This window comes from Lycorma delicatula, chromosome 2 (genome assembly GCF_047948215.1).
Source record: "Lycorma delicatula isolate Av1 chromosome 2, ASM4794821v1, whole genome shotgun sequence".
NCBI classification, from domain to species: domain Eukaryota; kingdom Metazoa; phylum Arthropoda; class Insecta; order Hemiptera; family Fulgoridae; genus Lycorma; species Lycorma delicatula.
The window spans coordinates 164,931,108-164,947,672 of record NC_134456.1 but is presented as its reverse complement, the minus strand read 5'-3'; the positions used below and the strand labels follow the sequence as shown (position 1 = coordinate 164,947,672).

At 27.3% G+C, this 16,565-nt stretch overlaps 1 long non-coding RNA gene across 1 annotated transcript in view; it reads left to right on the top strand.

The window, feature by feature from the left end:
* The window catches only part of LOC142320309 (uncharacterized), a 271,349-nt gene extending 255,298 nt beyond the window's left edge, over positions 1-16,051 (top strand). Inside the window, exon 4 of the long non-coding RNA XR_012755341.1 lies at positions 15,955-16,051. This is a non-coding gene — a long non-coding RNA (uncharacterized LOC142320309). The remainder of the gene's footprint in view (positions 1-15,954) is intronic.
* Positions 16,052-16,565: the final 514 nt, after the last annotated feature.

Sequence of the window (16,565 nt, the reverse complement as noted above, 5' to 3'; positions counted from 1 at the left end):
CTTCATTTATACTCATACATATCTACCTCATTCGTCCTCTGAATTGTTATCTGAAAGGTAATTACCAGAAACTAAACAGGAAAAAGAGAGAGGTAATTAGAAATGATTTATTTATTTATTTTATTTAAAAAAGGAAATTTAATAATTGAATTTTACAAGGAAGTTGGTATGACTTTTGCAAAATCTTGGTAAATTTATTGTTGTGAAAAGTTGTTAAATGTAAAATATTTTCGCATGATTTTTTCTTTCTTGTAGGAAAGGTATATTAGAAGACATGATTCATGCAGAGTAAATTTTATATGTTCTTCAGGATAATTATAAGCCCGTTTTAACTGAAAGTAAATGCTTTTTAATCTCAACAATACTGTAGTATTATTATATCCTTAAATATTGTTTTATAAACAGAAAAAAATTTGAAAAAATCAAATTTTATTAAAGATTTTCTCCATATAATCGCCTTTCACATCAGAAATACTAATCGGAGGAACTTGATGTTAATATAATGTTGAGCTTTTACATTGGAAACAGATATTTCATTATAAAAAAGCTGACAACGAAGTTGTAATAATTTCCTAGAATTGGTTGTTATTTATTCATATAAAGTGGAAAAAAAGATGTATGAAAAACGTTACCTAAGAACCTAAGATTTATTTTATGGTATGGGGAGTAATTTATGATGAAGTTTCATTGTAAAATTATCATTATATGTTTAAATAAAGAAAAAAAAATTAAAAATATCGACATATGTGATCGGCTCCCCAACCCCCAATATTTCCCCCAAAGTATTTATTTTTTTTTTGTGTGGCTTGCACTAATACTATCCCTTGGAAGATGTTAAAAAAAAACGCAATAAATAAAAATACAGCTTTTTTAGATTTTTTGGGAAGTGAATTTTGGGAGAATTTTTTTTTTTAAATGGTAAGATAAGAATGCATGTTATACTGAGCTTAATATAAAGTGGGGTTATGTTCAACCTTAAACCCTCAACCCACTTCCGCCGTCATCTGGATGTATTTTTTTTTTTGAGGTTTTTTAGGGGCATCGACTACTTTGGTCATTAGCCCCATCCCACTTCAAAAAATAAAAAATAAAAAAAAAGGTTCAATTATTCACATTCTAATGAATCAAAAATTTACGTTCTTCTAACTTCGAATCCAGAATATTACTTTCTGGGCTTTCCTTTCGGCCATCCTTTCTTGCGTTTCTCCATTCTTCTGACGGCCTCAACCTCTGACGACAGCGTATCTGAGGCCTCAGACATCGCATCGTCTTCCTCTATTTCGGATGCCAGTGACGTTCTGCGGCTGACGTCAGTTGATGTAAGTTTCGTCGGTGCTGTTAGCATCTTTGCTAGGGAATCTAAACTAATAAGCGATGCAGTCTCCGCGGCGGAGGAGCTGGACTCTATCTCTACTGCAGTACTGGGTCCAGCTGAAATAGATGCTCTCACCGAAGCTGATCTTTGTGCTTTTGGAGGCTCTATTGGTACAGGTTTTATTTCATCTGCGTCTGGTGCTTTTTCTATAAATACTTGCACCACCATTTCCGAAGATTCAGATTTTCTTGTGACAATTTCTTTAAACTTGTGACTAGACGACGGAGTGATCCGTTTCTCTTTGGTAGATAAGACAAGATTTTTTATTCTTACTTCAGTTGGTGGCTTAATAATCGCAGGTTTAGCTGGTGATTTAAACTGTGCTGGTGCGTCTCTGATGTCAACGGCGTCAGTCCGGAGATGAGCCTTCTCATCTTTACTTTGTTTTCTCTGATGAGTCGACTCAATCTTTGAATCAATGATTCTTTGATTTAAAGAAATCAATGATTTCTTTTCTGGATATATTTATTCCAGAATTCTACCAACAATTTACCCCGTAAACAAGATTCTGTACAAAATTTCATCAGAATCGGTTTATTGATTCATAAAGTATTAATCTTTAAACACGTCAACAAACGTACGTACGAATATCGCCCACATTTTTTTTTTTTGAGGTTTCTGTGTCATTAAACGTCGAGAGATTCAAAAAATGTACACCCCATTTTTCGACTTAATTAGTATTAAGTCTTTATGCTTTATGCTTTCCTTGTTATAGCATAGCTCTAGAACTATCATGCCAGGAAAGTAGAAATCAAACTCAATAGCAAATTATATATACTGAATCAAATTTAATAAACAAATATTTACATACAGATACATATGGACCTCCGTTGACTACTTCGAGTGAGATATTTTAAATATACAATCTCCAAGAATTTTCTATTTTGATTATTACAAGATTTTAAAATTATTTTATCATTTAGGCAATGGTCGTCCCAAAAAAAAAAATTAAAAAAAATAAAAATGTTTAAATAATCTAAATTTCTTCCTTCTCTTATTTATTAATGTTTTAATTAATGTAAAAAAAAAGGGTGATTATCGATAAAATATATCATTTCTGTATTTTATTTTTCTATTTTAATTGTTTGTAGTAGTTTGTTTAATGTAATTTTACGGTTTCTTTCATTTGAGAGAACATACATATTTATTTAATTAAGTGTCATTGTGTAGGCTTAAATATTACGTTATAAAAGAAACATTAATTTATATCGGTTTAAATGTAGTGTTTAAGCTAGTATATAAATAACTAAAATTTATGTAGATAAAGTTTTAACCGTAAACTAGTGTAACAGTTAATTAATTCTTACATGACCACTTACACTTAAGCCCCCATAGGCTTACTGGGAATTTACTGCAAAGATATAGAGAGGCAATTAATTGGTGATGAATTAGTTGCATACTATTTTCCAGTGTTTAACTAAGAGGATTAATTAACTAATTCGACTGTGCAGTTCATTTATTTGTAATAAATATAAATTACTTACTTTTAAACTGATGAAATGTTAATAATTTGTAAATAAAAGATTGTTAGGTCCCTAGCTTATTTAATCAGAATATATATAATTTTATTTTGTAATACCAGCACTGTGGTGTAGGAATTATAATATTTGAGTTACAGTTTCAATACCCATTACGGAATTAAAAAAAAAAAATACTAATCAATATTTATCCAAACAATACGATGTAGAAACGTTTTTACTTCAGAATATATATTTTTGGAAGTAGCGTAAACATCTCATCTCATTACTTTAAATAGAGAAAACTTCTCTTTCGTTGGTTTCCGATAACCGTGAAAACTACTGAACAAAACATTATAAAATTTTAGCTGTTGGTTTATTACGATCCCCGGAACGTTTATCAGATTCAAACCACACCACTTTCATCGGTATATAAATCATAAAGAAAACAGTAAAAATAAACAACCTAGAACTTCTTTTACTAAATTTAGTGCCATTATTTATGTCAATATCGCCTTCTTCAAACAGTTATTATGTGATTAATTAAATCTAATGTCCTTGTCTATAAAATATCAGTATATGATATTATCGAAATGTACATGAAAACAAATTAGTCTGGTAACAAAATTAAAGGTAACGAGACTATTTTATCATTTAACTGAAAAGTTGTTATCCATCCAAATGAATTTATTTTATTCGATAATTTGTGAATAAAGATAATTCTGAAAGCCCACACATAATTATTAAAAAAATTTCCAATTTATAGGGTACACCGCTGGCGAAGCCACAACGGCGGTATTAGTTTTTTAATTATTAAAATGTAAACATTTATACTGTCTTAACCATGAATATCGTGACGATGTATTATAAGTCCATCACGTGGCATTACCATGGAAAACGATGCTGACTTTTATTTAATATACGTATAATAATTATTGTTATAATTATCCGAACAATAATTATAAATGATATAATTTTTATCCAATTAAATTAACTTTTTTCTAAATTTAAAATAAATAATTATTATAATTTGCATCACGTTATATTTTTTATGAATAACGAGGTAGAATAACGAATATTTTACTAGATAGCCTATATTTGAGTAATGAAGTACATTCATGAAATTTAGTGATATTAGTCTAAATTGTATGATTCAATACAAATTAAAAACATTTAAAGATTGTTTAGGTTATTACAGACGTAAATTATCATTTCATTATTTAAATTGCTAAATTTTTGCACGGGTCCACTTGTTTATAATTAATCCACCCGTTAAGCACATATTTTCACCTTGAAACTTTTTCTAAATTTTGTACAACCTATTGCCCGAAAACTCGAAATCTAGGAAACAGAAAATATTGATACCTTCTTATAAAATAAATATTACGAAGTCAATATGTAGAATCATCTTAAAAAATAACATAAACAAATAAATAATTCGTTCTGTCTCTACATAGAAAACAGAAATTATTCAAAACTAGGTACTCATATAATGCTAGCTGGTTTTAGCTCACCGCACTCAACCTGTGATGGAGTCAACTGAACTGGCAACAAAATTATTATTTACTAACGTATAAACGGTATTTAAAAAAAATATTTTCTCATCAAAAAGACATTTTGCAATTTATTCTTAAATTTTATTTAATGATTCTAGTGGTATAATTTTCTGTTTAAATAAAAAATGTAAAACACATCATCCAGAAGCATAAGAAGTAAAAAAGAATTTTATTTTATTAAAGAAGATAAAAATTATTATGGTAATAAAATAACTTTTGCATCGATCCTTATATTTTAGTTGCGGTGTCATGAGAAGTAATCGAAACCAAGTGGAGCATAACATTTTACATTTAAACTCTGTTCAAAAATAATTTCTATTATTCATCATTCATCGACACACAGATTTTTTCGTATTCCATTCATGAAGAATTAAGGCTTTATAAATAATTTTTAAGGAACATGTTTGTTAAAATGGTATTATCACATTAAATTTAAAACTTCGACTGAGGAAGTTGTCGCATTCATGTGGTTGTTTATAAGACACACACTATTTAAGAAAATGTTCAACAGATAAATGAGAAGATTAATGTAATGATAGTGAATTTTTCGATCAGAGTGATTTAGACAAAATACTTTGGGTTTTCATATTTCTACATTTCCGCTCATTACTGTAACAACTCGCTGCTCTGTAGACTTTCTCTCGTGTTGGCTTTCCGCAAATCACTTCAGTAAGTTCCCGCTTTATTACAAGTAGGTTTCAACAGTAGAGTAAATTAATTTCTCTTTCCTTTCACCACGCTACGGTAAGCGAACTTCAATAATTATTCTCTTTATTTCAATTATTAGCAGAATTATAAATTATGGATATCAAAACTAAATATTTTATAATAGTTTAGCAACAGAAAAAATTTTAATTTTATTTTATAAAAAAAAAAACTTATTTATTTTCTTATAAAAAAATATTTACATTTTTATTGTTAAATATTTGTTTTCATAATAACTACAGCGTCGGAAAATGAATGCTGCTAAGAAATAGCACATTCGTACCTTCTCACAAATTCACTTACACAAGAGAAGAAAAGAAATATTTTGCAAAAAAAGCTGGCAGTTGAAGTAATCTTGATTCAAATCAGCTAGAAACAAAGAGGAGCAAATGAGTTATAGTTACAATACTAGATTATATAATAATAGGTTATCTAGTTATAGGGTTCTTAGTAAACATATAATCTACCGCTCATAGTGATTTACAATATCCGTGACTTGATGGATACTCCGCAACGAATTATTTAAAGTAATGCATTGAAAGGACGACGATTCTTAACTACTATTCGATAAGTCGAAGAGCAGTTATTGAATTGTAAATTTATGGATTATATGTCATAATATTATATTTTTACTTTTTATTGTTACATAGTTTTTGATAAAAAGAAAACCTGATCCGAAAATTGCATTTCAGACTGTTCACTCACTACATAGACTAGTGTTTTTAGTCGAATCTTCAGTTTCAGTTTTCTCGTACCATTCGTGTAAAAGTTAAAGGTTAAAGTGTAAAGTTAAATTAAAAGTTACGAATTTTTTCTTACGTTCGACATCTTCAATCTTTTGACTTCGAGTTATTTTTTACTTTCCTGACATCATATCTCTTGAGCTATGCAGCAAGAATTAAAGTATGATAATAAGTCAAAAAATGGGATGTGGCTTTGTTTGCATTTTTCAGCGTATTATAAATATTAATTATATATTATATTATACGCTAATTATATATTAAAATATTATTTTTTTTTTTTTTTTACTTTTAAAGTAATTTTAAATAAAAAATAATATTTTTCTCCCACGTTTACATGGAAAGTAGGAATTAAAATCATTTAGAAGCTACGGTAAAGAAAATTTTAAATTAATATTCACCAGTTACTTAAAATAATGGTATAAAAAATAGCAGTTTTCTATATACTACTCATAAACGAACGTGCTTGTGCGTTCATTAGTTATTCACGCTTGTGAATTCAAATACTTGGGATTTTAAAAAGCTTTTTAAAGTCTTTTTTTGATATAAAAAAGCAGGAGTTAGAAAGGTTTTTTTACAATATATCCCTATAGATTTTTAATCAATATAGTAACGTACGTTGGAGAATTCCATATTAGAATTGCCTTTTTTTATCCCCCCGAGCAGGCTGTGGTAAAATTTCATTTAGTTAATACAGAAGAGTATCCTTTCTCTTACTGAAAGCGGATAATTTTCATTTACATTCGATAAAATGTATGAAGTATAACGATACAGTATTAGTGATAGTGTGCTACTGTTAACACAGTTATTTATGAATACTCTTTATTTATTAGGTAGGCTTTATATAAATTAATGATTATAAAATTTTATTATAATTTGAAAAGTTTAGAAATATCTAGATAGAATGGGTGGGAAAAAGGAGGTTAGATTCGGTGTTGGAGGTGATTTTACCCCACTTCCTCAGGAAAACCAGGATGAAATAAGATTGATTATTTAAAAAAAAACATCTGAAAAAAAATGTTGTTAACTTTTCGGATAGCTCGAGTCTACATTTTCAAATTAAATAGATGCAGTATTTTCCTCCAACTTTTAATTTTATCTGATGTCTAAAAAGAATGTATTACATTACTAAAAAATAAATCGGATACTATTTAATCCTTACATCTAAGACATCGTGAATTTGAAATTTAATTAGGATATTATTAGATTTTAAATTATTTGTTAAAATATAACCTCAGTTTTTTGAAAGATTAATTACTAATTCTCTTTTCAAAAAATTTTACGGTAAAAACTTTTCGGTTCAATTTTTAAGCGTTGACCATCTGGAAACTAAAAATAAAAAAGAGCTAGTGTCTAAGATGAAAATATAAATAAAATATCTATTTTAAATATTTTGAAGTAACTCATTTACTTATATATTTGATTATTCTTACTAATTACTCTCCGCTATTATATGGTGTGCTGTACTAAACCTTAAACCACATCGTTTACATAACATTGAAAGTCAAGTAATATTCAACTTGCAAATGATCTACCATCTAAATACAAGGTACAAGTATACCTTGTATTCAAAGTATACAAGGTATACTTTAGTTTGTGAACTAATTATGACATAATACACTCATTCTAAACACATATGATTAATTTTTTTATGAATATTGATAATATGACCTTTTTTTCAAGTTTTCTGATTCATGAGATTATTAATGGTTATTTAATACGATAATTTCTATTTATTTATTTATTTCTTCATATTAACGTTTTATTGGGGAGAAAGGGTAACTGGAACCCAAAAAATTTACTCTGAATTGTAACAGCTCGACGAAGGGCCTTAAATATAATCGACATGTAACTCATTGTAGTCTCTGAGTTACAACCCACATCATATACTGGTCCCGGATTTATTGGATTTATATATCACGTCGTCAATTTTTTCTTTTTATGATAGTGTTAATAATAATTACTATTCAACGTTTGACAATTGACGTTGTCAATTGAACGTTTTCAACTTATTAAACGTAATAATTCAAACGTATTCAACGTTTGACTGTCAATACCACATTGATAAGAAAGAATAAATTCCCTGTCCTCCATAATAATAAGATGACTGGGACTCTTATCGAAGCTGGAGACGAGCTAATTGTAACTGTTTTTTTTTTTAAATGTTCTGTTGATATCAATAATGCGACACACTGTTTGATTTCAATCGTGCAGGAAGCGGCAGGGCGTTTAACACCGGAGGAGAGATATAAAGAGCAGGAAGCCACAGACTAGTTAAGGAAGGTTATCGGTCTGTTACTAGTAAGAGACTGCTTCAGAGGAGATGGCAATGTTGTAGGAGACCTGAAGTGCGTCCCTCAACAGTTATTGGGCTTCAGGATTTATTATTTTGTTCAGGATTTAGTTGATTATGTTTGGTTTTGTTATTTCATTGTTATGTTTCTTTTTTCTGTTTTTTATGTTATTCATGGTTTGTTTATATTTTAATCACTTATGTTGCTTTTCGTATGTGCAATGTTTACAACTACTCATATGTATTCCTTTGAAGAGTTTCAATGGAAATGTCTCTTTATGTCAAGTGTTTTGTGATCCGATTTACTTATAATTTCTGTATATGTGAAACTGAATGTGAGTTAACTTTGAGGCAAAAAAAATCTGCCTATAACACATCCCTTAAGGACAGTTAAATTTATTTTAACCATCCTTTTAGGATAATTTAACTAATAATCTTTGAATTAGATTATATCTTGAAAAATTTATTTGTACAGATTTATTCACTTAGAATACATTCTAAACAATGATAATAATAAATAAACAAAACATCTAAAATACTTTTAACCTTTTTTTAATTGCAAAAAATAATCAATTTATGATTCTTTGATATTATACTCCAACAACGGTGAGATAGTTGTTTTTTTTTTTTTTGTTTTTTTTGTTTATCATATGATAATTCCTTTTTATCAAACGATTCCCAGGTATAAAATTAAAATAGTATCAAATTTAAAGAAAGTTTGCGTAAATTGGTTTTTTGATTTCAAATTATTGTCACCCCTTTTGAAAATTTTTTTTTTTTTTTTTAATTTTTTAATTTTATCAAAATTACAACGAAGAAAAAACGAAAAGTGACCATCGTCTATTAATTTAATACAAATTAATCTGATGACAATTTTTTGTAGCTTTTTAATATTTTCGGGTTGGAGAATCTCCTCATTAGAAATCGTTAAATTTTATTTTTTCCCTTCTTTAGTTATAAAACTGATCTATTCAATCTGTAGATAAAATTATTACGTAATATTGTCACAACCAAATTTAATATGATTTCTATTTTGAGGTTTTTTTTTAAATTAATGTACGTTCATGCCTGGTTAGTTGTACATGTATTTGTTTTTTCGTATATAACATTAAGCTTCACTAATTTTTATGAAGTTTATATCATACGAATCATTTTAATCATGAAAATGACAGTGATTATAAAAATATTTTAAAAACACATAATTTTAAACAATAGAATCCACTTTCTTTAATCCGTAAAACTGAAAAAAAAAGTTTTTTAACTCCCATCAGGTGGGTTATTAAATCTCTGCTAATCGGATTTCAAAAATGAGTTATGAGATTACGTAAACATGTTACGCACGATAAATACGTAGGTATAAAAGCATAAAAATTTATAATATTAGAAATAATTGCGAAAATATTAATTAAAAATAATGGTATAGCTTTTGTGATCATAAAGTTACGTAAAAGAATGTAATGTAGATTAAAATATAATATTTTTAAATTGGACTACTGGAAAATTCTATAAAGAAACTGTTTGAAATTGTTACTGAAGAAAGCAAATGAAGAAGAAGAAGAGGTTGTTAATTAAATTTACAAATAAATTTTAAATATTAATTTCTGCGTACATGATATCATATTCTCCATTTCATATTTTTTCAGATAGCACATGCCAACTATCAAAATTTAAAGAAAACTTTAAGCGTTCGTAAATATGCTATTAATGATTTGTTTTATGCTAGGGAATTCCATCATGAAAAATTAAAGTTCTATCTTTAATTTCTTTTTTTTTTCTTTTTTTTTTTTAATTTTGCTTTAAATTTATAATACCATTAATGTATACTTGAAATTATATCAAATATTTAAAAAAATATAAATAAACAAATCACACCAACCCACCAGTTAGATATTTAACCTTCCTTAACTTCTTTAACATTCCAATAAGACGCCTACACACTGAAAACTGAATAAATATTTTTCTATATAAAATAATATGGTTTATGCATTCATTGCTATTACTTAAATATTCCATTAATATTTTTAACATATCAAAATTCTACTGCTGGTTAGTGTTTATTCATTCTTTTAAAATCAGTTTTGTTAATTATATCAGCTATTACCTACCTGATACTTACTAAATTACTTATATAGTTATCTATTTTTATTTTTAATGTAAAAGATAATAATTTATATACTTTTCTCTTAAAAAAAAAGTTTAATATCAAGTGAAATTTATTTCAGTTTAACTGAATTTATTATGATTACTTCTTATTTATTTATTGTATGTAATTTTTTATTACAATTTATGGTATACACTTATTAACTACTAAATAACACTTACATATTTAATATATAAAAGGAAATTATCTAAAACTAGTTTGTTTTTTTAAATTAGTTTTTTTTAAATTGTAAATTTTTATTAATAAAAATGTACGTTAACAATAAGAGAGTTTCCCATTGAGGAAAATACCTTTCAGTATAAACGGTAATTGCGCAAAATTTCTCCACTTTTTTTTATAAGTCAGTTTTCTCTTTTTCTCTGAATGTAACATACATTATTTTTCATCTATTTAAAAGTACAAATAAATATTTCAAGCACATATTTTTACATTTGTTTGAAACTGAATAACACTTCAGTTAGTTTGAATTGTTATAAAACTAAGTTATTTCTTATATTTTTATGAATAAAAATTACTAACATAAAAACAAAATTTTTTATTTAATGGAAATGTCTCACAAAAAGTTAAACTTCATCAAATACTATTATTACTGATAGGAAAGTTAAATAATAGGATTCTTTTTTAATCAGCAGGTTGTAAATTCCGATCTTATTTATATCTTTTAGGATTTACAACGTGATAGATAGCTTCTTCACCGTCCCAATTCTGATGAGCATTCATTGTGATTTGTGAGGAAAGTTTAAGGAGACTGAATGTGGTGTTAGTAACAATACCTTCTTTTATACTGGTCTTTTAATAAATGAGACAGCCCTAATCAATCTCTCCTTTACAACTCTTTCAGAGTGGGATTTTTCCATTTGGTTGTTATTTGGTCGTTGAACCACTTGTTTTATTCTTTTATTAAGAATTTGTTACTACAATTTTACAGTACATTATTTTGTACAGAAATGAAAATTATTATTTTTTTTTTTTTTTAATTTTACTACTGTACAATTTTGTACTTTAATAGGAATTAGGCTTCAAATAAACCGGTATTAAATATTGGAAGTTTTCATTCATTACTTGAAAAATCATTTTATTCCCTAAGACTGGATATATAATGGGTTAACTAACTTCGCTGTTTCTGGTAGGTTTCGCAAATCATCGGCCGCACGATGTAATTTAAGGCAATTTTTATTTCATTTCTGCTCATTTACAGGGCTATTTTAAAACTTATTTTTTTCAAACAGCCTATATAACATCTGTTTATCCAGGAACACTCGTAGAAAATGTGTATCAGAAAATGTAAGAAATTATTTTGTGGTTGATAGTTGAATTATATCTTGGTTGACAGGAACGACTAACTAATCGTGGTTACATCCAGTATCCAATAACGAATAATCAAGTAATCCAGTATTAGTGATCGATCTTGTAAAGGAAATTAAAAAAAAAAGGTAAATTCAATGTTATCCTATTAAATAATTTTAATCTGAACCTAACTAAAATCCTTTAAATATTTTTTATTTTGTAATGATTGAGAAACATACACGCACTGAACATTATAATTAATTTTTGTGTAACATAAACTTAGGTATTTTATAGAGAAACGAATGAGCTCTCATCAGATCTGCGTTAATATTTTGAAGATGTCCGCCTCTTTTGTTGATTCAGATTGACATTATTTTACACAAAAAAGTAGTTTTTAAATTTTCTAGTTTAATCGTACTCCAGCTGTACCCTAGACAGCCGGTATTTTCATTTTGGCCCCGGACAAAAAAATGATATCTATGGATTGGGTAACAGATAGTAACCTTCAACCGTATTTCAAAGAGTATGTGGAGAAAGAAGAGTGAGCTAGCACTAAAACGCATTACCAGTGAACACAACAAATGGAAATGTCCTTTGAAGAGGAAGGGAAATATTATCTTTCTTGGCTTATTTTGTGGTCGGTCTATAATCACTTTATAAATATATTTATTGAAAAGAATGATGCAAAAAAGTCCTGTGGAGAAATGACTAATAACATTTAAAAAATAAGAAGTTGGAATGCGATGAGAGACCACCTTACCGTGGTATATTATAGAAATGACATGGCCAGATAAGAATCTCTTATAATCATTAAAGCATTTCCTGTAAAATAATGGTGAATATTGCATAACTAAATTATTTATTGATTTACCTAACGAATGTAATATTTTTCCAGAATAAATTGATTAACTGATTAAGGTAAATGGAATGATATATCAGAACTCATCTGTTTTCACTCGTACTTCGTCCATCGCTCTAGTATTATTATTTCTTTCTTGCACTAGGAGCTAATCCGCTCACTATTTTGTGCAAGATCTCTTGAAGGATGTACTATCGTCATGTGTTTCCATTCTTCAATGTGGACATAACAAGGGATTAATGTTTATATGTTCTTATGATAATGTTGCATTAAAATTCTTTATAGTCATATACTGACTAATTAATAAAAAATGCATCATTATATTTAAAAGATTTTTATAATCTCTGAAATTTTATTTTCAAAAACAAACTATTTAAAAAAATATGCTTCTCTCCTCCACTAATCGTTATCATCAGTCAGCAATAAAACCTTATAAATCGTTTACTTCACTGTATTATACACGTATAATACGTACATTAATTTTATTACTTTTTTTTTTTTTAATTTTACTGAGAATTGTTATTACTGATGATCGTGCTAAATATTTACTAAAAATAAATGATTAAAAACTCACTTCCAACAAGAAACTCTCTATGAGATGTTACGTTACTAAACGTAATAATATACTATATTGCCCTTTTTGTAAATTACATATTTCTGATTTATTTTTGGAATGGTAGCATCTCAATCTTTCATCGTTCATGATTGTGGGTTAGAATACCAATCAGTCTCGGCAATATTTCAGTAATGATAAAACCCATTTTTTATCATCCATAAAAAAGAAGTGAGATAACTGTAATGAGGCACAAACTTGTAAGAGAGAATAAAAAAACGAATGTGTTTACTGACGCGAGGAGTATCGGACGCTACAGAACTATACAAAACAGCCGTTTAAGTCGGTTATCGTTTACATTTATATATACTTATATATCAGTGATAAAATTTAATTTTTCTTTTGTTAGATTTACTGACCAAAAAGAAAATTTTCAATGGTAGAATTAACCGACATTTTTTTAACACTAAAAGACTATTACAATATAAAAAGAGGAAAGAGAAAATATTTTTATTGAAATAATTGTGTAAGAAAATAATTATTTTCTAGGTTTTACACATATAAATATTAAACGGTATTAAAGAAATCAATTATTTTGTCAGTAATTACTATAAATTTCATAAATAAATAAATTTGTTAACGAAAGTTTATTTCAACTTTGTTGTTTCTACATCAAAGGTGACACGCTTTGTTGTTGCGACGACGTCTAATTTTTCCTTAACTCGAAGCTACGTGATATTCACATCACTCATCTCGATATTATCAGTCGCAAATCAGTAACACCAGTTATAAGATTTCCTATAAATCATCATGACATTCTTTATTGGCCCTGACTGAAAATTAATTTTATTAAATTGTCATTTCTTATTAAAGATTCATTTAAATAAAAATTTAAACGTTTAACATCGTCAGGAGTAGGACATTTTCTTATTTTATTAATCAAGCCAATATTCAAACGATGATACATTAGTTAAATGTATCTAACTTTATATAGTGAATTTTCAGTTTGAAAAATATTAAAAATTGACTGAATTAAACATGCAAGAAACTGAAATTAATGAAAGACTTTATTCTGAAATATTTAGTTTGAGATTTTTGAGTCGCGGTAAGATAGATATTTATTCAAAACTGGCAGACCCGGAAATACTTCGCTATTGCTAGATTTGAGTATACATATATATATATATATATATATATACACAAATATATTACTTTGATGTACTTTATATATATATATATATATATATATACTCTGAATATATATAGATTAAATGAACACAATTGAAAGTTTGATAAAACATTAACAAAATGAACATTGCAGAACTTCACAAAATTTAATCTTTCCCTTTTCCCCTTTCCTTTTCCCCTTCCCCTTTACCCTTTTCTCCATTTTCCTTTTCTCATTTTCATTTTTAACATATTTTCTTTCCCCCATTTAACCCTTTCCCTTTCCTTCCCCTATTTCTCTTTCCCTTATTTGTTTTTCACTCTTCCTGTCTCCCCTGTTCCCCTTTTCTTTTGTATCCTTTCCCCTTTCCATTTATTTTCCCCGTTTCCCCTTTTTTCATTTCCCCTTCTCCCTTTTACCTTTTTCGATTTTCCCTTTCTCTCTTTTTACCTGCGCGTAAATCGGTCCAATAGTTTTTTAGTCTATAGCAGACATACATGTGGGAAACATTGAAATGGAATCATAAAATATTTAGTATAGCGTATTGCTTTTACGTCCGGCAGATAGCGCTGTTTTTAAAAAAAACAAAACATTTTTTACCTGACACGGATATGACATCTTAGATATATAAATAGTAGTTATATAAAAACACGCTAGTACTTGAATTCAACGTTATGTCAAAATTTCAAAGTAATCGGTGAAGAACTTTCGGAGATTTATGATTTTGAACAAACGAACATTTACATTTTTATTTATGTAGATAGTACTACGTGAATGCAAAATAATTTTAATGTACCTTCAGAATTTTCATACCAAAATCTTACACTGCTATGTTTATATAAAAACTAATTGTTGAACCCAAAACGTTTTAAATCTATTCAGTTATCAGGCTAGTACCTACTTACAGTAATTTTTAATTTGTAATTGTAATTATTTTCTTGTTTCGTGACTAATGTTCATTAAATATTCTCCTCACTTTGTAAATAAAGATATTTTTATTTTTTATTCCTCATAAAATATACATGTTTGTATTTTCCCATAAGTATAATAAATTAATAAATAATATTTCTATTTTTTTTTTTTAAATAATTGCATTTTTTCTTTTTTTTAGTAATGTTTAACAATGATTCATTAAACGGTTGGTATTTTTGAAATCATTATGAGGGCTAAAGAAGAGACCCTTGTTATCAAAACCCTTTGCTGAGAAGAAAGACGTAATTCCGAGATTCTAGAATACCTTATTCTAAAAGGAGAAGAAAGAAATAAGGGTCTTTTTAGTACGATAAGGATATTTTGTGAAGTTTCTTAGCATTTTATTTTTTTTTATCTTTTCCTTTTGTTTTTATTCCCCCATTTTCAATACATTTCTTACACTGACCACATCTGTACTTTTTTAAACCTAAACAAGCCTTTAAATATTTGTTTAACAATGTTTTTCCTTACAAATTGAACATGTATTGGTTTTGTAATATTTACATATTTAGAATAGCTTATATATAAAGCATAAAATTTATACACATGTGCTTAGATATTTTAATATAAATAAATATTTCTGATAATAAAAAAAAACGTTCATTATGTAACACCTTTTCTTATTATCCACTCATTCGAAAGAATTTTGGAATAGTCGGATGTTTTATATATAAATTATGGTATTTTATTTAAATATGATTTTTTTTTATTTTGCTTTTAAACTGTTTACAGCAATATAATTTTTTTTTAAATACTCATACATTGTGAAACAAATTTTATCATAAATACATTAAAAAAGTCATTTCTGCCGTTTTGGTGTTGTTTCAGATATCACACAAATTCATTATCTTTTTCTGATCTTGATTATCATTGATTATTATTCTTGATTATCTTTCTCGTGAGAAACAAGACATGTGAGTAAAAAGTGAGTAAGTATGAGTAACAATAAGGATATTACAAATTGAATAAAAAATAATAATCTATGTAAATTATATCCAAGCTGATAGTAATTTTATTATCATAGTCTCTAATTGCAGTTCTTAACGGAGACTATATTACAGTTTGGCGTTAAAGGCGTTTTGTAATTTCTCCCCTTTACAGTCTTACACCATTAAGCTTGAGAGATCCTGCCTTATATTAAACTGTTGATGAAAATAATACTTTAAAATCTGTAATCTATAACCTTAGAATTACGACAGAGTCTACCGATTCAATGCATGCTATATTTTTAGTTTTATTTTATTATTATGCGTTATACTACAATAAAAAGTATTTTATTTAGCTTACCCTTTCCAAGTGATAGATGTGTAATAACTTTTTTATGTAGAATGTAATAAACTGCTTCTGACTCATTTTATTTTTCTGTTGATTTTTTATATACGAAGAGTTTAAAAGAAATTTTACTCTTTCTTGAATGACTTATACAAGTATGAATAAAT